The sequence below is a fragment of the Ciconia boyciana genome, chromosome 6, assembly GCF_034638445.1.
Source record: "Ciconia boyciana chromosome 6, ASM3463844v1, whole genome shotgun sequence".
Taxonomy (NCBI): Eukaryota; Metazoa; Chordata; class Aves; order Ciconiiformes; family Ciconiidae; genus Ciconia; species Ciconia boyciana.
In genome coordinates, this window is record NC_132939.1 from 38,370,020 (window position 1) to 38,390,665 (window position 20,646).

Consider the following 20,646-nt stretch of genomic DNA (forward strand, 5'->3'; position numbering starts at 1 on the left):
ACACTGCTTGTAAAGTCCCTTTGTCAAAAGTTCTTTTAAAGGAGAAAGGCAGAGGTGAAACAACACAAATAACTCAGTACCTGATGATCCTGTGTATCATAGCTCTCTGTTTCTCCACTTTTTACTCTTCCTCACCTGAGTTGGGTGAAACCAACATTTGTCACTTGTGGATTTAACTGCTTTGGACATTTCTGAATGGGGCATGTTATTGGGGTTTTTATGTCAGCCTTAATTAGCTGTTCTTCTTGCCTTCATGTTTGCTGGTAAGTGTAATCATACCACTGTCTGTCAAGATACTGTTCTCTTTAATAGCTGCAAAAATGTAGTAGGCTGACAACTACTATTGTGACTGAATCCTTACTGTGTCTTTGAAGTAGGCAGAGATAATGATTTATTATTATTTCACTGAAGTTTCACAAAGTGAAAGTCCAGGTATAAGAAGATGTAGTCAGCCTGTGCTTTAAAACCTAGGCCTTACTGGCCAACACGCTGATTTCGTACAATCAGTAACATGCTGGAATTCACGGTAACCAGCTGCAGTGGTGCAGCCACGTAAAATACTAGGTGTGAGGAGACACCGGAAATAGTCAAGACAGGAAAATTAGAAACGTGTATCCCCAAAGCCTTTTTAGTGGTTGCAACTAAGTCCAGTGAACTATATTAAAGTGAATCTGATATCAAGGAATCCAAGGTGTGGACACTCTCTAAAATTTACCATGCAATGGGTTAAGTATCTCAGATAGATAGAATATAAACACTGCGGAAAGCTTCTTCTCTGAGCCAGACAATGAAGACAGTTTGCCAATACGGAAACAAGCCAGAAATGCCACAGTGAGGGAGCAGAATTTATTTAGCAGATCTCTACCAACTCTGGCAAACATACAACATAAGAGCCCTTGATCTTCTGTGTGGATCTATGGACATCTGCCACTCAGTTATACGCTGGTGGTTTTTGTACTTCTCATACTTTAGGAAAAAGGAATCAGTTGGAGAATGCATGTTTAGTTGGCATGAAAAGATTCAATTAGGTCGACGTGACTAATCAGGGACTTGGAGCCCCATGGTCATATATGTAACCGGTGAAGAAGATGGAGAAGAGGAAGGAGAAACTGCTGTGGGATACATCTTACTCCTGATGAGCCTGGAACTAAAATCTGCTGGGTCCCAGTCAGTGATAAGATCTCCACTTTTTTACTACTGAAATAGTATTTTTCATCTGCTGTCCTTTCTACATAAGCCACTTCTGAAAACAAGCAAGCCACATCCTTCTGTTTGTTCTTACCGCACTGTCATCAGCTTCGTCTGGTGGGCCATTGTTTCTTGCACAGGAAGAGATAATAAGCAGTAGATACCTATCCAGCTTCTCCATTGCTGCTCATTCTGGAATGTATGATGATTTACACTGCAGAATACTGTGCCATATAGAGATTCCAATACCACAGTCATTACTACAGTACACAAACTTCTGTCTGCTGTGCATTAAGCAACATATTCCAATATCCATATATAGTCTTCAGCAACAATGTAGAGGTGGAGCGCCTTGCTCATAGCCTGCTGATTAGGTGAAATTTGTAACGGCAATTCAGTTACTGACATATGTCTCTCTCTTTCCTCACTCTTTTAAATACGGATCAAAACACAGACGGATTGTCGTGGCAACCTGCTCAAAGGATCAAACAGTTTCTCTCCCAGATACATACATATCAGGTGATAAGGGATGCTGATATGCTGGTCATACATTGAGCACGTCTGCTGGTGACCGTATTCTTCACTTCCTTCTGCAGTCAGCTTCTGCACTTTCTTCAGACGATTTGTAATACATGCTTTCAATATAGGGCAGGGGGGTACAGGAGTTTTATGAGCGGGGTAAGAGTGCAGTTGTTGTTGTTGTTGTTGTTATTAGAGCACCAAAACCATGCATGATTCTCTCTGTTCTTCCTAGGAGAGCTGACAGTCCAATTTAGACATGATGTAGCAAAATGAAATTTAAAAAAACCCCAAAACATAGGGCAGCTCGAAGAGGGGTAAGGACAGAGGTTATAGCATTACAGCTACATGGTTAGGCAGCAAAGGCTACCATGTAAATGTAAATTTATCAAAGTAAATTTATGAGAATAAAATAAAATAAAATAAAATAAAATAAAATAAAATAAAGCTGTATCTTTTATATCATGGAATTTAGTAATAATAATAACAGAGGTCTCTGTAATACAGCAAATTAGGTTATTCTTGCTATCAGAATGTCCAATTCAGAAGAAATAAAAATTAACAACTGATCAAATCAAATTAAAATATAGAATCCCCAGCGTACCCTTTCATCATGCTTTAATGGCATGTAAAAAGCACATACTTAGATAACCAAGTGAATCTGAGCAAATCTTTATGCACAGATGTCATGGACAAGAACTTACCTCAGCTTTTTACAATGTTCTTTTGAAGAGTTGCAAATCTAAAACTAAATCCAAACGTATAATTACTTAGGGATTCTATATCCAGAGAGCTGAATCAGATCATTTGAGAGAGAAAAGCCAGTCCAGCATACAAGAAATCTTTGAACAGTACATCCCATTTAAGTGTACATTATAAGCTTGTATATACAGAACAATACACAGCTGAATATTTGAATAAAAAGGGGCAGTAAAGCTAGCCCTTTCTTGAAGCAATGAAAGGTATCTGAAGAAATTAGCTTTGTGTAATTATTTGGAAGGTGGATTCAAAGCATACTACCATCATCCTAAAATATTCTTTCATGGAATTAAATTTTGTGTATTCATTCTTTATTTCTCTGTAAAAAGAAAATCTATGTAAGTTACTCTCATGTCCTAGCTTCAAAATCCTGGAGGTTGTTTCTGTCCTCATTAGGGTCTGTCTGAGTTTTGCTATTAACCTCAGAAGGAACAGGACTTGATTTTAATACTACTTCAGGGGCCTCCTCCAGATTCAGTCGCTAATCCGCTTTTATATGTAAATCGCATAAATCATTGATTTATATGAAACTGAGGGGTACGAGATGCCGGTGATTTTGCTAGGTGGAGACTCAAGGCCTAAATAATTGTCAGCTCTCAGAGTTTAAAAAATTAAAAGAAAAACAAACCCCTTCAGAATAGCAAGAGTATCCACTTCATCATCATTCTGAAAACTGGTACCCTTTATGGTTTTTGCTCTTTTTCTTTTCCATCCCCACTGTTCTTAATAATTCAGTACCTTCTTTCTTTAATCATATTATTAAAGGCAATGGACTGATGATTCATTTTGCTTTCTTTGCTCTCTCAGTGATGTCCATTAATGAAGACTTACTTTTCAGCACCATTGACTCACTTATCTAAATTATTTATTTGGTTGAGCAGTTCAGTGTATCAAACTTTTTTTGCTCAGTGTAGCAACTACTTATAGCTCAGATTAGAGTTTCATATTGATTTTCTCCTGGAAAATGTGTATAAAATGGATTGTGCTCTAAAGTGCCAAAAGTGGTAAACACAGGGCTTAAGAAGGTACAGCTAAATAGATAACGATCATTCCTCTTTCTGTAGCAATTTTTTACATTTTCTGTAGCAATTTTTTACATTTGTTCTCCTTTCCATTTGGAATGAGTAAAAGACTTTTGAAAACCCTAATGGCACTGAAATTCCCATAAAGAAGCCCATTTCCTGCTGGTTAGGGTACTGGCCTAAGGTATGAAAGTCAGATATACACTTTTTGCCTTTTGCATGCAGCACAGAGGTAGTATTGCCTGGCGACTCCAAATCAGAAAAAAACGATTTGAATGTCTTCCCCACCCAAGGCCTATACATTAAATCATCACCTCCAGAAGACTTCATGTAAATCTTCAAGGAAACAGCATGTATTAAGAAAATTTATTTCACAGAAAATTTTTGAGCCATTTCTCTTGTGTCAATGATTGTCCATTGCCTTGTTTGTCCTGACTCTAAGGAAACCTAAGTTGTTTGTGGGATTTGTTGGTGCGGCTCAACTTCATTTTATCCCCCTTTTTCTCTCCTGTGACCTTTCAAATTATTAATCCCTCCTTCAGCTGCTTTCACAACTGATCCTACTATCTTCTCCTACTCCTATCTCCTATAAAAATATTTTTAAATAAGTTAATTGCTTTCAGTCTTTCATGTAATCCAATCAACAGAAGTACTTGTTTCTACTTGAATACTTGAAAAAAAGAGTCTGATAGATTTCCAGATACCCAAATTCTCTTCATTGTGCTCCATATGACATTTTGAAAGCTCATTTTCTTTGTTATGCCCAGATTCATAGGTTTCTGCACAATGTTCATATCACTGTTTCAAACTCTCAGCTGTAGATTAATATTGGGAAACCTCTCTTTCAGTCTCAAAAAAAGAAAAAAAAAATTCTGTGAAATAACTTCATTCAGGGAACAATATTTTCTTCACCTAAATACAGTGGTTTAGGATGATGAGAAAACGTTTCCCATTCAAAGTCCTTGATCATCTGGTGTTTAGAATCCTAGGACTATCTGTACAATTCTGATGTATTCTGTAGGATCTGTGTAAAGCAGTTATCAGAAACAAGGGTGGAAGCTTGATTATGAGTACAAAAGAGTAAAAATTAGCAGAAGCTATAAAAGAAAAAGGGAAGGTAAAACTTCTGATAAAACATGACTGATACTTGGCAGATGGGAAGGATCTTTATTGCCTATTTAGTTCATTATGGAAATGATACAGAAAAAGCTTTGAATGCAGAAGTATTGGAAATTCCTTGAGTTGAGACTCAGTACCACCACCTGTAGACACGTCTGTGGAATGTGACTCTGGGATAATCGACAGAAGCTATTGTACTTTCTCCAGGTAGCAGGAATGTTTGTTCACAGGCCTTATGTGACACTAAGTATCATGCTGTTTCAGCACTTCACAAGTAATAACGAATTTTATTTTAAAGTGTACTTGATCAAGAAAAGATTTGCTCTCTCCATCTTACAGAAATAAACTGAAGCACAAAGGAAGTCCAAAAGTCACATTTTCCCCTGTACTAGACCATGAAACCATTTATATGTGGAAGATGAATGACATTTCCCATCAGACTGAATAACATTTACCCCCCCCTTGTAACCAATTACATATGGGAGCAAGATCAGCCTTTGAATGACTAATCTGTAGTGAAAAAGAAGTCTTTAGCAAACAAACCGAGAAATGTTACGCAGATCCTAGAGTACATCATATTAAGAAACAGACTGGCAACACTAAGTTTTCAGTGTATCCCATTATTGCTCCTTAATTCCAATAATGCAGAGCAGATCCCTTCCTCATTAATGCTGGAGTAAATTATACAATAGATATAACAAATAAATTATTTTCGATTTGACACCACAAAAAATCATGTATCAAACCCAGTCCAGGCCATACTAGCCCATGCTTTCACAGCCTGAAATCTCCAGCACCATTCTGTACTGAAAAAATTGAGATGGAAAGCATTTTGATAATGTTTGACTGATGAGTTTAAGTAGCTTTTATTAAATATTTGTTGAACTTAAATGCCTACTGAATACTTCGGAAAAGAGTGTCACTCTTAAAATATCAGTGCTATAACTTCTGAATTAGTGACAGCTCTCTACATAAAATCCTAGGTGCTTCTTAGAGTGGATTCCTTCCCAGCCACCTCTTGCACAGCAGAGCAACCTCCCCTCTACACAAACCTTAACTCAACATGAAAGACTAGACGTGACACTGCTCATCTGGACTCTTAAAAGGTTCAGCAGAAAAAGCTAATCAATATGAAATAAGTAACGAAAACTGAGGTAGGAAAAAACTGCAGACATTTACCAGTACCCTGAGAGCAGCCCCATGCCCCTGCTCCAAGGGATTTGGCTGTCTGTTCCCAAGTCAACGCAGACACGGTACAGCTGCACAATCTGGGTTCAGGCTGTTGAGAAAAGAGTTGTGTGAGAAAGAACTGTAAGAAGGGGGATGGTTGTCCTCCCACTTGCTTGGAAGCTGCTTTCAAACCCCCACCCTTGCCCTTGGTCTCTGCCAAGGGTCCCTGCCCATGCTTGGCCATGTACCCCACTGATCCAGACCTGACCCTGACCCACTGACTTGACTTCCCAGCTTGGACTTGCACCTGTCTCCCCACTACAGATTTGTCTGGCAGCCCCTGGACTGTTGGCTGACCCTCCTTACTACCAGACTTGCTCTGCTCTTCTTCTCTGGGTACTCTAGGACTGGACCTTTGTCAGTGCAATCACAGTCCCGCACCTGCCTTGGGTCACCCTCAGTTCCTGGCTCGCCTTCCCTTACAGAGCATCCTGCTCTTGCTGCTCCCTGACAACATCTTTATATGCCATAAGAAATCCAGGCCTAACACACACCCCCCCCCTCAAAAAAATGAGAGAAAAAATAGAAGACAAACACGGCAAAGGATAAAAGTCCTTTGCAGGTCACCTTAGGCATTGCTTTTGGGCAGAAACCAATTTGAGTATTTATAGCCAAGCTAAAACCCATTGAAAGCACAGGTCAAACTGGAAACACTGACCCGTACCTACTGCAGGGCTAGTGAGCCCCACCCCTGTCTAAGTACTTGTAAGCTGCTTGCAATAAAAAAACCTCTTAGTTTCAGCCCTCCAAATGTCAGTCCTCTGTACTGGTTAATATTATCGAGGGAATCCTTGCCTGACAGAAAGTAATTTAGGATCCATTAAATATGATTACTTGGCCTTGAAAATGATGGATATGGAACAGAATTATAGGATCACTTTACAAAAGAAAGGTCTCTTTTACATCCTTTCTTGTGGGGCATTAAATAAAGTCTGAGAAAACTCCTAAGGGATTCCTGGCATTTATAGGTTACATTTATGAAAAGAAGGATTGATATATTCATATTAGAAACACTAAAAATTGAACAGGGTGATGTGGCAAGCACGTGGACAGCTGTGACATGTCTAAAAAGTGAGTGACATGTTCACCAACTGTTTTCCTTGCTTCAATTATACTAGAGATATGAAAAGTGCCTTTAATTTCAGACTAATCTTTCATGTTCTCTACTGGAATATTAACCCCAAGCAGTTTCCTGAGTTCCCCATACTTCTCACTATATCTTCATTTGTAACTGAAGTACTTATGCCAGAGGTTTTCAAAATTCTCAGGTCACTGTTTTCATCATACCCTTTAGCAGCCATATGTTGAAAGTGAGTTTGTATAGAGACTTGATATGTTTACACTGCTTTAAACTAACTGAAATCTAATCTTGAGAAGACTATATTTTAGGTACAGGGGAAGTTTGACTTCTTCATTACTAAAGGATCTGCCCTAAAGTTCAAACATACAATGAAAATTGATAGACAGTTTGATCTTCCTCACTTTTCTCCCACTCAAAATTGATAAACTGAAATCCACTAACATTTCTTTTTATTCCTTTTTCCATGGAGAAGGTGGGTTGGCTAATTTATCCTATGGAGAAGGCTGGAAATATGGCCCCAAAAATTAGAAAAATAAGGTTTATGGATGGCTCCCCCTGAAAATAGAAGGAGAAAAGGGAAAAATAAAGATAATAAAATGAAGAAAAATGAGGTCTTCTGCTTTAATCTTTCTCACCTCACTCTGTTTCCACATAACAAGCTGTCCTAGAAACCACAGTATCCTGGAACACCCATCTTCACTTTGATAGGTCTCTATAGATAAGGGTTCACCCTACAGGCAGAAATTCCAGACTTAACCTGAATCTTCCTCATTAACCATAAGGCAGCAGATTCATCACTAAGACAAAAAGCACATTCATCATCTACTTCACAGACATAAACAAAATCACAGTATGCCTGGGCACAGCACAAGACGTGGCCCACTGACAAATCTTGGCTTACATGCTTTCTATTTTGAGATGAGGAAGAGCTTTAATATATTTTAGATGTAAAGTTTTCAAGCCAGTATTGTTAGTTAATTCCATCACAACTGATTTTTGATTGCAGTGTGTATGCTGAGCACATATTGAGCACAGACAATACAAGATTGTTGATGTATACTTTGAACCTTCTCATACACTGGCATCTAAATTTTCGTTATTTTTTAAATGTTAATATATCATCCCAATCACATTAAAACATCTCTCCGGTTTCTTAGATCTGACTATATGCAGTGCACACCCGAAGCAAGTTTGACCACTTCCAGAGGCAGCCTTTCTGTTACTTCACATCATGTGTGATCACTTGTACCTGTGTAAACATGGCACAATATTTTATGGGACTACAATGCTTTAATTTATACTGACAACAGCTCCTACATACACTTAGAGCTGGGCAGATTTTGGGAAATCTCTGATTCTACAGTAAAGTAGGTTAACTCTGAGCTGTTTTTTTTAACTAGTAAAACAGCGACACTCGGCAGCCTCATGCCTCAGGCACACGTCACATACATACACATGGGTTTAAATTCCAGTTTCGCCAAATTCAGAGCAGAGATCTGAACTGATATTCTCCACATCCCCTATGAATGCCTTAGCTATTTGTCTGTTCAAGAAAGGGAGCAGTCTCACTTTCCAGTTTCAATCAGGAAAACACATGCTTGACATGAGAGAACTTCACCAAAAAAGGTTGTGTTAAAACTGATGGGTGGCTCCAAAAAATTACAATTTTAGTGAACGAGCATTTTCTGATAAAAAGATGGTTTCACCAAGAGTTCTTGACCAGTTCCACTTACGTGAGCTTTGCATTAATTTTGGTGACTTTATAATAGGTAAGAAAATGAAGAATAAAGGCCCTATATTACTAATTAAATTTATACAAAAACATTTCCTGATAGTATCTTTATAATTTCGTAATCCTTAGCATCCAAACTAACCTCTCCCTTTTTTTAAAGGAATCTATGATTACACATCTGGGAATATTTAGCAATATATAAAGTTTCTTTTTGTTTAATTTTTCTTTTCAGTACGTAACTGGAATCTTCTTGGAGATAATGATACCTGAAAAGTTCTATCCACCAAGTATAGAAGGAGAAGCAGAGGAAAAAAAGATAGGTGGCTGTAAACAAAGGACCACGAGGCAGCCTTTGATCTACATACTAAAAATCTTTATTAACTATGTTCCAATGTATGGAAATGCATATAAAACTATATTTTAATTATGCATAATTTAATTATTCCTTAGACAGTGAACTTAGGTAGCCAGACTAGGTCAGAAGCACATTTTTATGGTTGTGACATAAACCCTGGCAAACAGGATCTTATAATGGAAGTGCTAACACAACCTTAGCACTTCAAGTGCAAAGGGTATAATCAAATTCAAAGACAATTGTATCTCATCCATTAAGTATATTGTAACAAGCTGGATGTACCACAGGAAAGTAGACGACAACAACATGCAAGCAAAATAAATCAGGATTAACTGATGTTGTTTGTCATATGTATTTGGTAAGTTTTAAGAATAAAATACATTACACAGTTTTCAGTGTTGTATTTCTTTATAAGTGCTTTAGACTATGATGCTGAAGTAGTCCAGCAAATTGCATTGCCGTATACATTTTCTCTGCACATCCCTGTCCTCTCTCAGTTCTAGAAGTGAACCTAACGAGAAGCTGTGTGGCGGTGTGCTCCCCTCCTGCTCCCTGCACAGGCAGTAACCATCAGTGGGAGTCATCCTGATAGCTGCATCCAGCTTATGCTGGACCTTGAGGACTGATGGCAATGAAGTAGCCAAGGGCTGCCTGAAGCAGTGATCTCAACGTCTTGCTGATATGCAAATATGACCATAAGTCAATCATCTTACTCCTTAAATAGTGGACAGCCCAGGGCCCGTTGAGCTCTCCTGCACAGCAGCAGGCTGCACGCCAGGATCTCCCCTTGAGCAGGGACGCCTCTCAAGGTTACTCCTCAAGGTTGAGAGATTCCTTGCCACAACAGATCCTCGGTAAGTGACTAATAGCATGCTAAACTTTGAAATCTTAGCTAAGTGATATAAAGGATTGATTGCACACATATAATCCTTTAGACATAAACCGTTGACCAAGTCTGGCACTAGGACTGGATCCAGCCGCACCTAGACTCCTCTCTGAGAAGGAGTTTAGAAAGCAAGGGGATCTTTTTCCGAAGCTCATGACTCAACAGGAGGGTCTCCCTGAGTTTTGTCTGACCCTGTCCTCTATGCAGTAAATGATCAAGTGTACCTTGCCATCGAATCTTGTTAAAACACTGTCACATTGAACTTTGTTAACTCCCTATTCTATATCAATAAACTATAATTTTACTTCTTACGAGTGAAGTGCACTCTCACGCCATCCGCGACAAGCTGCAACACCCAGACTGAAGAGAACAATATTTCATTCTGTGAGACAGTTTAGAAATGTGTCCTTTGCTTCACGTGCATGCATCAAAATATTATCCTAAGTTTTTAGTTTCAGGCTTTTCTAGGGTTACATCCACATTTGAAATTTGCCAACTTTTTCTGAGGGTTAGATGACTTGAAACTCCAGCTCCCACCCCGCTGTGCGCATACATACACATCTAAACATATTTCCTTTGCCTTGTAATTACACTGCACTACAGTGTTTTAAAAAAGGTGCTGAACACCATGGTCATACATTATACTGCTCTGCTGTGTACTGCATGTATTGCAGGATTTATCACGTAATGCACTGTTGGATCCCTATCAGAAAACCATACAATTCCAGACTAGGAGTGAAACTAAACAGTTCCTATAACTTCTCTTGTTTCATGCCATCATCTTTTTTTTTTTTCCTAAACAGTGCCATTTTCAATATACTGGTAGGTGGCATGGAGAGAACACTGAAGACCTGTTATTCTTTACTGTGATTAATATAGAGAGGGTCCTGAAAAAATATCCAAAGTGGTGCTGTGATATTAAAACAAAGATTCTGAAGATATGAATGAAGACATGGCTTGGCAAACATTGAGAGGGACTGAGAGGACTCCTATGGTCCACTCAGACAAAAACACAGGATGGTGCAGGACCATGCTGAAGAGAAGCCAACTCTGACCATTGCTGATTAGCAGGTAACTATGGCAATGTGTTCTCAATTAATCATTCGTTCATCTTGAAATTAGGATGTTTGCGACTACTGAGTGAGTGCCTTTTCTCTAACTCATAAACCTGGGTAAAACATGAGGTTCTGTTGGTTTGTGGTCATTGGGTTCCTAAAATGTACTAAGGCAAGTAACAGGATACATGGAACCATCTTCCTTGCACTCCAGTTTTCAGCATTCAGTAACAGAAAGGAAATCTTCTCTTTGGACTGGTGTTTTGGTTTCTAATCTTTCTATATATTGTATTGGTCTCTACCAGGTGACTTTTAGGTGCTGAGATTGTCTACTTCTTTGTCTGTTCATTGGCTGAACTTCTACAGGTTATGAAGTCTTATTATCTTTTCAAAGTTACTAAGTTGTTACTATAGAAAAGAGGGTGGTTTTACAACGAATGTCCCATGTAAACCCAGAATTCATCATAGGATGGCAAAATTGTGTCATGCTTTTTCTGGACCAAAGACAGACTCTTCAGAGTGAAGCACCTTCAGCTTTTGACTTACTGAAACAAGAGTCTGAATGACAAGTTACCAAACTTAGACCACAGAGCCCAGGAAGTTGTTCATAATATTACTTGCTTTCTGACTAAGAGATAAAGCAGAAGAAGTTACAAATGAAGGAATGCAACAAGGTTTTCAGAATTTCTGTGTAAAACCCATACATACCTATATATCAGTGATCACACTACTGGGCAGAAGCAGTCTCAGTGTTGGTTTTGAAGCCAACCATGTCACTTATCCATACTGTTCAACTACTGGAAAGCTTTCAGGGTTAGCTCTGGGCAACCCACTCAGTACTACTAGCAAGAAAGCTGCTTCTTATAGCTGACTCAAGGATGTACTTTATGTGAAGACAGGTCCTGGAACTTCATGCCTAAGCCTGGCAGCTTGCTTTTGCCATTGATCTGTGCAGTGCGGTCACATGACTGATGTCAATCAAACAAGGTAGTTTGGACTTTGTCCTAGAAAAGCTTCAACATCCCCACTAAGGCAAGGTTAGACATGGTTTGCGAACAGATGAAATTCAGATTGCCAAAGAAGGAAATATGACTGCTTCCAGATTTTAAGAGTATCCTGGATCACACGGAGCTCTTGGGATTGACCAGACATCCAAGCTATATCCCTTTGCTTAAAGGGCTTCAAGAATACTTAAACCGCAAATAGAAAGCTGACAACTTCAATAACATATGGTAAAAGGTAGACAATCTGTGGAAGGGAGGGATGGGACCCTGAAGAATCAGCATTTTGTAGCTCTCAAATGCAAAGGGCAGTAGACAGCTGCAGGCTGGTACTTAAGTGGAAAGGTGTTACACTCTCATGAAAATTCTGGAGTAGTAGAGGACACACAAGTAAATGTGTAGGCTGACATAAGTACCCATAATATATTATGATAACTGGAGGACTTGGAGGGTATGTAATATTTACAGATTTTCTTTTTTTTTTTAAACTATTTTTGTTACTTAGGTTAAGCAAAAGATAATTTAAAGCTGAAGTCAGCAGTGTGAAGCACTCTGAGATGAAAAATATCTTTTACCTTAATATCCGGTCCTACAGATCTTTGCAAGTAAAAATCTATCCCTAGAAGCTAAATGTGTATTTTTCTCCAAGTTAATAAACTTATGTTCCCTGCAATATGACTTTAACTGACATTAAGCACACCTATTCAATTTTAACATATTACTTGATTTATCAGAAATACTTAGGCTACTTGTAACTATGTGAGACTCTTCGTTCCTGATTTTCAAAGTAGCTTTATGATGAAGATTTTTGCACCTGCAGAGAGTTCTTCTGAGTTTGAGAGGACTCTACAGATGTTCAGCCAGCTGACTGTGGCCAGGTGCTTGCAAGAATGAGTCTCGATTGTTACTCAAATCCTGATCTTGAAATTTAAAACATTTAATTATTAGTTACCTTGGATAGATAAGTATACCATCTGCATCCCACTGCATTTACATGCAATGATGTGTCCATACGTTCTAAATTACAAGATCAAATCTAAATGAAAACATTTATATTACAAATCAAGATAATTTGATTTGTCAAGATTCTCTGCAGTGTAGAAAAAACTAATTGTATTGATGGACAGGAGTTTTTGTGCAAGTCATTACAGGAGCACTGGAGTTTACGAACAGAAAGGATTTCTTGGCTCATCAAATCCAATTTCCTGCTGTCACAGGTGGTCCTGTGTTTCATATACTACTTCTATTATACTGCTTGAGAAATAAACATACAGCTTTCCTAACTGACTCGCATCAAGCTTTACAAGTTTTGCTGCTACTTCAGATTTTCAGTCCCCCTTTCCTTTCACCTATCTTGTGATCCACGTTGAAAACTGAGGCAAAATATTCAAATACATTTTGAACCACGCATAGTTTATCCTCCATTGCTCCTTCATCTTCAGTGCACTGTTCTCTTAAATTTACGTGGCTGAAGAACCTTTTACTATATATATTTTTTAAGACTAATAACATCTGACTTTTGGCAATTCTTATTTCACCACTACACTTCCCATCACTGAGGTTTAGCTTTCCCTGCTGACCACTCTTTGATTTAATGAATTAATTCTCCTAATTTCCTGAAGTTCGTCCTTCCTTTTGATATCAAGAAACCTAAAGACCAACTTCTATTAATCCTCCAGTAATCTATATGTGATCACTTAAAAGAAGGTTGTTTTTATGACCAACTGTTCTTTAGTGCACCTACTACTTGCCAAAGCCAAATGTAAATCAATTCTAAAATAGAATCAGCTATAATTGATTCAGTAATCATTTAGTATTGTCTACCACATCCAGGAATAACTGGCTCCAAATATTATTATTGACACTTGTTTCCCAGGGAGTAGCACGGAAACTGGTCTGTCCATCAGTAATTTTGACTATTGTGTTCCCAGCTCATTTATTTCTCCTTAACTCAAGCTGTGGTCCCACAGAACTATAAGCCAGTTTAATTGCTAGCTCCTTTGGTCTTTCAAGCCTCCATTCACTCAAACTGTGGATTCTTTTCTTCTCCCTTGTACTACTTTCAGTGCTCTTCAAACCTTTAATAAAACCACTCCAGAAAAATAAATGACAAATAAAAAGCTCTGCCCTGAAAAAATTATAAAAGTTAGTTGCTGCCAATGCACGAAAATTCAAGTCCTTTGTAGACTTAGATCAAGATTCTCGGTGAAATCATAGGCTTAAGAAGTTGTAATATAATATAGCTGGATTTAGTGTCTTACTCTAAAAGTGCAATATTACTATGTAGGTAGATGCTTATGCTTCCTTGAGTACACAGGCCTCAGAAACCAACTACCTGTGAAGATAAGAACCTGCACACTTAATAACTAGAAAGCAGTTTTAAAAATGAAATATTACAAGTCCCTTACATGTTAAGCATGTTAACAATATCCACAGAATCACAGAATGACTGAGGTTGGAAGGCACCTCTGGACATTATCTAATCCAAGCCTCTAGCCAAAGCAGGGTCAGCTAGAGCAGATGGCTCAGGGATGAGGTCAGCCAGGTCCTGGATATCTCCAAGGATGGAGACTCCACAACCTCTCTGGGCAACCTCTTCCAGTGTTTTACCACTGTCAAAGAAAAAAGGTTTTTTTCTCATGTTTGGGTGAGATTTCCTACATTTCAATCTGTGCCTCTTCTCCTTTCAGTGGCCACCAGCGAGACAAATCTGGCTCCAACTTCTTTACTCCCTCCCATTATGTATTTATACACATTGATAAGATCACCACTAAGTCTTCTCTTCCTGAGGCTAAACAGTCCCAGCTCTCTCAGCCTCTCCTCATATAACAGATGCTCCTTAATCATCTTAGTGGCTCTTTGCTGGACTCATTCCAGTATCTCCATCTCTTCTCTTGTACTGGGGAGCCCAGCACTGAACACGGTACTGAGGAGACGTTTGTTTTCTCCAGCTATGTTTTTGTTTGTGTTCATTTTACCTGTTCCATGAAAGGACTTAATTTCCATTTTACTTAGAGTCATTTTCAGCTCCACTCCTGCATACATACATATACCTTGGCATGATATTGCACAGTTTAATGGTTCAGTGTTGTAAGGAACGCTTTATCGCTCGGAGGCCACCTGGGCTAGCAAATGGCACCGAATATGCAAAGTCAGAAACAAAAACTTATGTATTATATACAGCATGTGCATTTTTATATTGCAGTTGAATTTTTCACTTCTAGATCATCAGAAATTTCTTTTAAACTGAAACAAATGAATCTACAGGAAGGAGGTGAAGAGAAGGGGAACTTTCTATGGAGTATGTCAATCTGTAGATTAATTAATACATTGATTCCATTTGAGAGCCTGCATGTACCTGTCTTCCCGCTGAGACACCCACTGTGCAATCAGGGGTAATTTAAAAATCAATTGCTCTTCTGTAGTAATTAAATTTGTCCATTTAAACAGATATAATTGATAGAGCCTGCAACTAATTTCAAAGCAGGGATTCTTAAGGGATTCTAGAGATTAAGGGCTGTGAGCCAGCAATTTGTGGGTTTTTTACTCAGCAAATAAACATCTAAATAAACTGTTTTGTGTATCAGTTTTAAATACACTATCCCAGATATTAAATTTAATTGAAATATACTGCTAGACTAAGCAAAATATATTGCTAGACAAAGCCAAAAACTTAATGGAAGTGATTGTAGTTAGGCACAACTGTATCTTAAAGGTATTGAAATATAATTATTCTTACATTTCCCAGAACTAAATGTGTTGCCTATAAAAATCTCATCATATCCTTTTAAAACTTCTCTGTTTTGAGATGATGCTCTAGCTTTTTATAAGTCTGGTTGAATAAAGTTTACTTTTCTCGAAAATGTCATTAAAAGTTGCTTCTTGTTTTGAGCATACAGAGAGAATTTATGGAGCTTTTGCCACGCATAGTGCTTAATTAAATAAAATATGATGCTTGCACGTGTAGAATACATATTTCCTTCATATTCATTAAACAACTATCTCCCCTCAAGGCAATTCATTGTTATGCACCAGAGGGCTTTAAGATCGACTATTTAGGAAAAAAAGGCAGAAAATAGGACAAGAGAAAAAGGGAGAAACCTAAAACTAGCATGAAATGCGTATTCACAGTTTTAAAAGTCTTTGCAATTTACTTTAGCCCTGAGGTGGCATTAATTGACACATTAGCAAGTTATATACTGTGTTATGTGCCTATTTAGCCTAGAATTCAATAAAAATAACACCAGGGAAACTGCTGTAACACATCGCATATACAGCACATGTTTAAAGTACGGAACACCTTACAAAAGCAGACACAACATTAATGATGACGCGTTGCAGTTAACTCACAGACTGCCCCTGCAACTCGTAATTGAACTGCCAACTGTCAGTTTGCAGAGGCATTGTTACAATATTTTAAGGAAAAATCTTATATTTCCTAAAAATTAAAGAGAATTGAAATTTATCTGAACAATGTCTGGTTTTCCATATCAATATACTATAGCATACACCCACAAAAAGAGCAATCGCTCATTTTTTGCTAACATTAAAACTCAGATGTTAATACCTACTCCAAACAGTGTGCCTCCTGTAAGAAGTGGAGTAATATGCATTTAGAATACTACGGTAAAAGAGTTACATAGCCTATGTTGTTGGAGCAAGTGGGAAATAAAGTTTTCTTTCACAAATGAAGGGACAATTCAGCATTTCAGGATGTTGAGATTCATTTCTAGCCCTGTCCAATTTTTCTTTAGGGAAAGTTTAGGAATTCTTTCATTGTTTATTTTTAGGCTTTCTTTTCTTTGAAAAAAATGAATTAAAAAAAAGAATCTTACATGTAACACTACAGCTATCACTAGAGCCAGATCTGTTTAACCTCTCGAGTGCCAAGTCAGGTAACAATCATGCACATTGTTTCAGTATGCTCCTTTTTTATTTATCTATTAAATATAACCTAATCTAAATAAATAAAACAGGGATAACGGGTATACCAAAACACACACATTCTGCACATTCTCAGTATGTAGAGAATTGTTACAGAAATGTTAAGATTAGTACATGGAGGATGAATAGCAATATCTGGGTGTGGAAGCATCAGAAGGAAAAACCACCTGGAAAACAGTTACAAGAACGGCATGTATTCAAAGCCCCTCGACTAGCAGGTCATCAAGATCCTAGCACATATCTACCTACAGCTTAGCAGGACACCCAGATGAGGAGGCAAAGGGCAGTAAGTAAATCCCAACGACTTGCCAGCATGGGACAGGATGGTGAAAATAATCATGGTCAGGTTACAGAAAGGCATATCCAAAAGCAAGATATGTGATTAAGGTATAAGTGAATGACTGAAATCAGTTTAGATTTAAAATAAAACCATTTTTCACTCCTAGGAGGTCTTGCATTGTTGCTACAATGTTGCAACATTATTTCCTACAAACTGTGCATATTTTATTCTTTAGCATCATAAAAGCAAATAATGGATTCCCTGTGTTCGCAGGGTTTTCTACAAAAACATATTGAATTAATTCACCTGTTTTGTTACAACTGGGCTATGAGATTGAATTTAGTATTTTTGGATTACACTCTCTGCTAACTCCCAGAACTATACAAGCAGATCCTCAGCTGGTATACATTGCTACAGCTTCATTAAAACCAAAAGAGCTACAACAATCCACACCAGCTGTGGATCTGCTACATTAATTTGTTATTGGGCACAAGCTAAACTCAGCTGCTTGCATTCTTGCTTCGGACCAGACCAGAGGTGTCATGAAGAACAGACTGCTAAGACTGGATATGCTTTAAAATGAAAAGAGATGCTTTAAAAAGAAAAAAGATATATAATCAGGTGATCTGCAATTATTAAATGATTTATTAATTTTCTGAATATCTTTACAAGATGCATGTGGCAGATATTATGCACTTTTTATAGCTGGGAAATTGACATCTAGAAGGGTAAGCGGCTTGCCTGTGGTCATATGGTGTTTCCAAGCTTTCAGCTATAGGCTGTCCCAATCCCCATTTTAACTACAAGACTTGGCTGTCTTTCAATGAAGTTAATAAATGATTGTATGCTACTGAAGTAATGATCAACACTATTTAAGCTGTTTCCTTGAATATTTAAGCTTAACTGCAAAAAAATTTTGTCCTGTAGTGTTAAAATTTGGCTTATGTGTTGCAAACTAGGTCAGATATTATTTAGTACCACTGGTGATTAGACTGATTTGAATTCTAATAGTGCTAAACTAAGAGGTAGTGATTGTTCTACAGACAGTTGTTTCTAGATATCAAAAAATACATCTCAAGGAGAGTTCTGCAGAGATACTGGGACCTGCCAAATTATCTTGTGCTTAGGCTGGTAAATGCTGCCAACTTCTTTTTAATTAACATATACAAAATTCATGAGTAAACAATTTTTTTTATATATAGCAACAGGATATCTATTCATTAACAGTGAGGGAGAGGTGACTGGGTGTATCTTCTATCCAAAACCAGAATTATCAAATTCTGTGTTTTGTTATTGTTTAATCAGCTGGCATCGTACTGCAATGGCTTGTACTACATAAGCTGCGCATCAGTAAAAGATGACTGATTCCCAGGTTAATTTGCTCTTTTAAAAAAAGACAGATACATCAATTACTGCTCTGATTCTGTCTTTCTCTTTGTTTCATTGCAAGTAGGCAGAGTTCTGCCCCATGAGTGAGGAGCATAGGATTGGGCAAGTATGAGGCCTCTAGCGCAAAAAAAAAAAAAAGTGACAACTACGTCCCTACATCCTTTATTGGGGCTGTTTAGCAAAGGCTGTTAGCAATCTGAAGGTAACTTAAAAGCTCAAAACCAAACAAAATATCCCAGCAAAGAAACCTGCGTGAAAACTTTTCCCTGCATTAGTGTTGACAAAAGACAAAATGTGGGCAGACCTTTTCTGAACTATCTTGTGAGTAGCAGGGATTTGGATCATGCACGTGTTGGAAAACAACACTGAAATTTCACTTTGTAAGCTGAGTTCCTCACTGCCACCTGGTTCTCAGCTTTCTTATAGCCTAGACTTCCAGCCAGCTTATCCAAATAGTTTTGAAACAGCCATGCTGTTGGGAGTTTCCTCAGCATATGTGATTGCCTCTTGAATTCCCAGTAGGGCTGGGAGAGGGGGCTCAACACACAGAGCGGAAAGACAACACAAATTACTGCAGCTCTCTCTTCTGCTGGACACCAGAGAAATCCAATGGAGACATATTAGCTGTTCTGTGCCAACGCAGCTGCTCTCCAGGACAGTTTCTAGGGTATTTCTCCTATTATACCAAAGGGTCCAGCCTTCCATTGATATAAATTTTTGATTTGTTTTCTGTTCTGTTCTGCCCTCTTCCATTCCTCCTGCTAGGAGTCGGATCCTAACCTCACCCATCACACAGAGGTAGAATCTCAGAAAAAGGACAGCTGAAGGAAAAGTATGAGTGAGCTGGCACTCCTGTTTTTCTAAGAAATAAATGCTGCACCTGCAAATAATTACTTTTGTTTGATTCCAGGCTGCATGAACAAAAGAAAGAAAATAAGCAAAACTCTTAAGAAAATGCATCTAGATTAAAAAAATAAACCTTTAATAAAGTGTTACCTAACAGAATGACTTATTTTGTTTTCAGTGTTGCAAATTCACTTGCAAAGATGGTCTAATCAATGATCTGATTTTTTAAAAGGTGGATTTTGGTGGTTTTTGGTGGGTTGTTGTCTTTTTTTGAGAGGAAAGCATAAAAGACATCTTCTACTGGTCCTCTGTAATTCCTGGGCTAGGGCACATTTCTTAACAAATAAATCTACAGCCTGTCTTTATGTGAAAATTTTGATAAAGAGTTTAAGATTTGACTAATGGAGTCTATATTGAGCCATATACACAGGTGGCTGAGTCAAGACTCTGGTGACTGGAATTCTCTGTCCCAATAGGGCTACAACCTAACCAGCCTCATCCATGTCCTTGTGTTTTATGAAGAGGCTTTTATGGTGAATCTCTTACACTTTGTTCTGCCATCTGCATGCTCTTTTATGAGGTAGAGTCACAGAGTGGTTTTGGTTGGCAGGGACCTTTGAAGACCACCTAGTCCAACCCCCTGCTGTGGGCAGGGTTCTCTTTCACTAGATAAGGTTGCTCAAAGCCCTGTCCAACCTGACCTTAAACACTTCCAGTGATGGGGCATCCACAGCTTCTCTGGGCAACCTGTTCCAGTCTCACCACCCTCATTGTAAAATATTTCTTCCTTATGTCTGGTCTAAATCTACCCTCTTTCAGTTTAAAACCATTACCCCTTATCCTGTCACTATGGGCCTTGGTAACAAGTCTGTCCCCATCTTTCTTATAAGCCCCCTTCAAGTATGGAAAGGCCGCAATGAGGTCTCCCCGGAGCCTTCTCTTCTCCAGGCTGAACAACCCCAACTCCCTCAGCCTTTCCTCATAGGAGAGGTGTTCCAGCCCGCTGATCATCTTTGTGGCCTCCTCTGGACCCACTCTTAACAAGTCCACGTCTTTCTTGTGCTGGGGACCCCAGAGCTGGACGCAGGACTCAATCGTAAGCAGTTTTTATCTTTTTCTGGATGTTTTCAGTCCTTTGCCTGGTGTTCCTCTGCGGTAACCTCAGCCAAGCTGCGCTCACTGAGGGGGCTCCAGCTACCGCAGGGACCCCCATCCATCCTTCAGCCCATGAGGAGGGGGG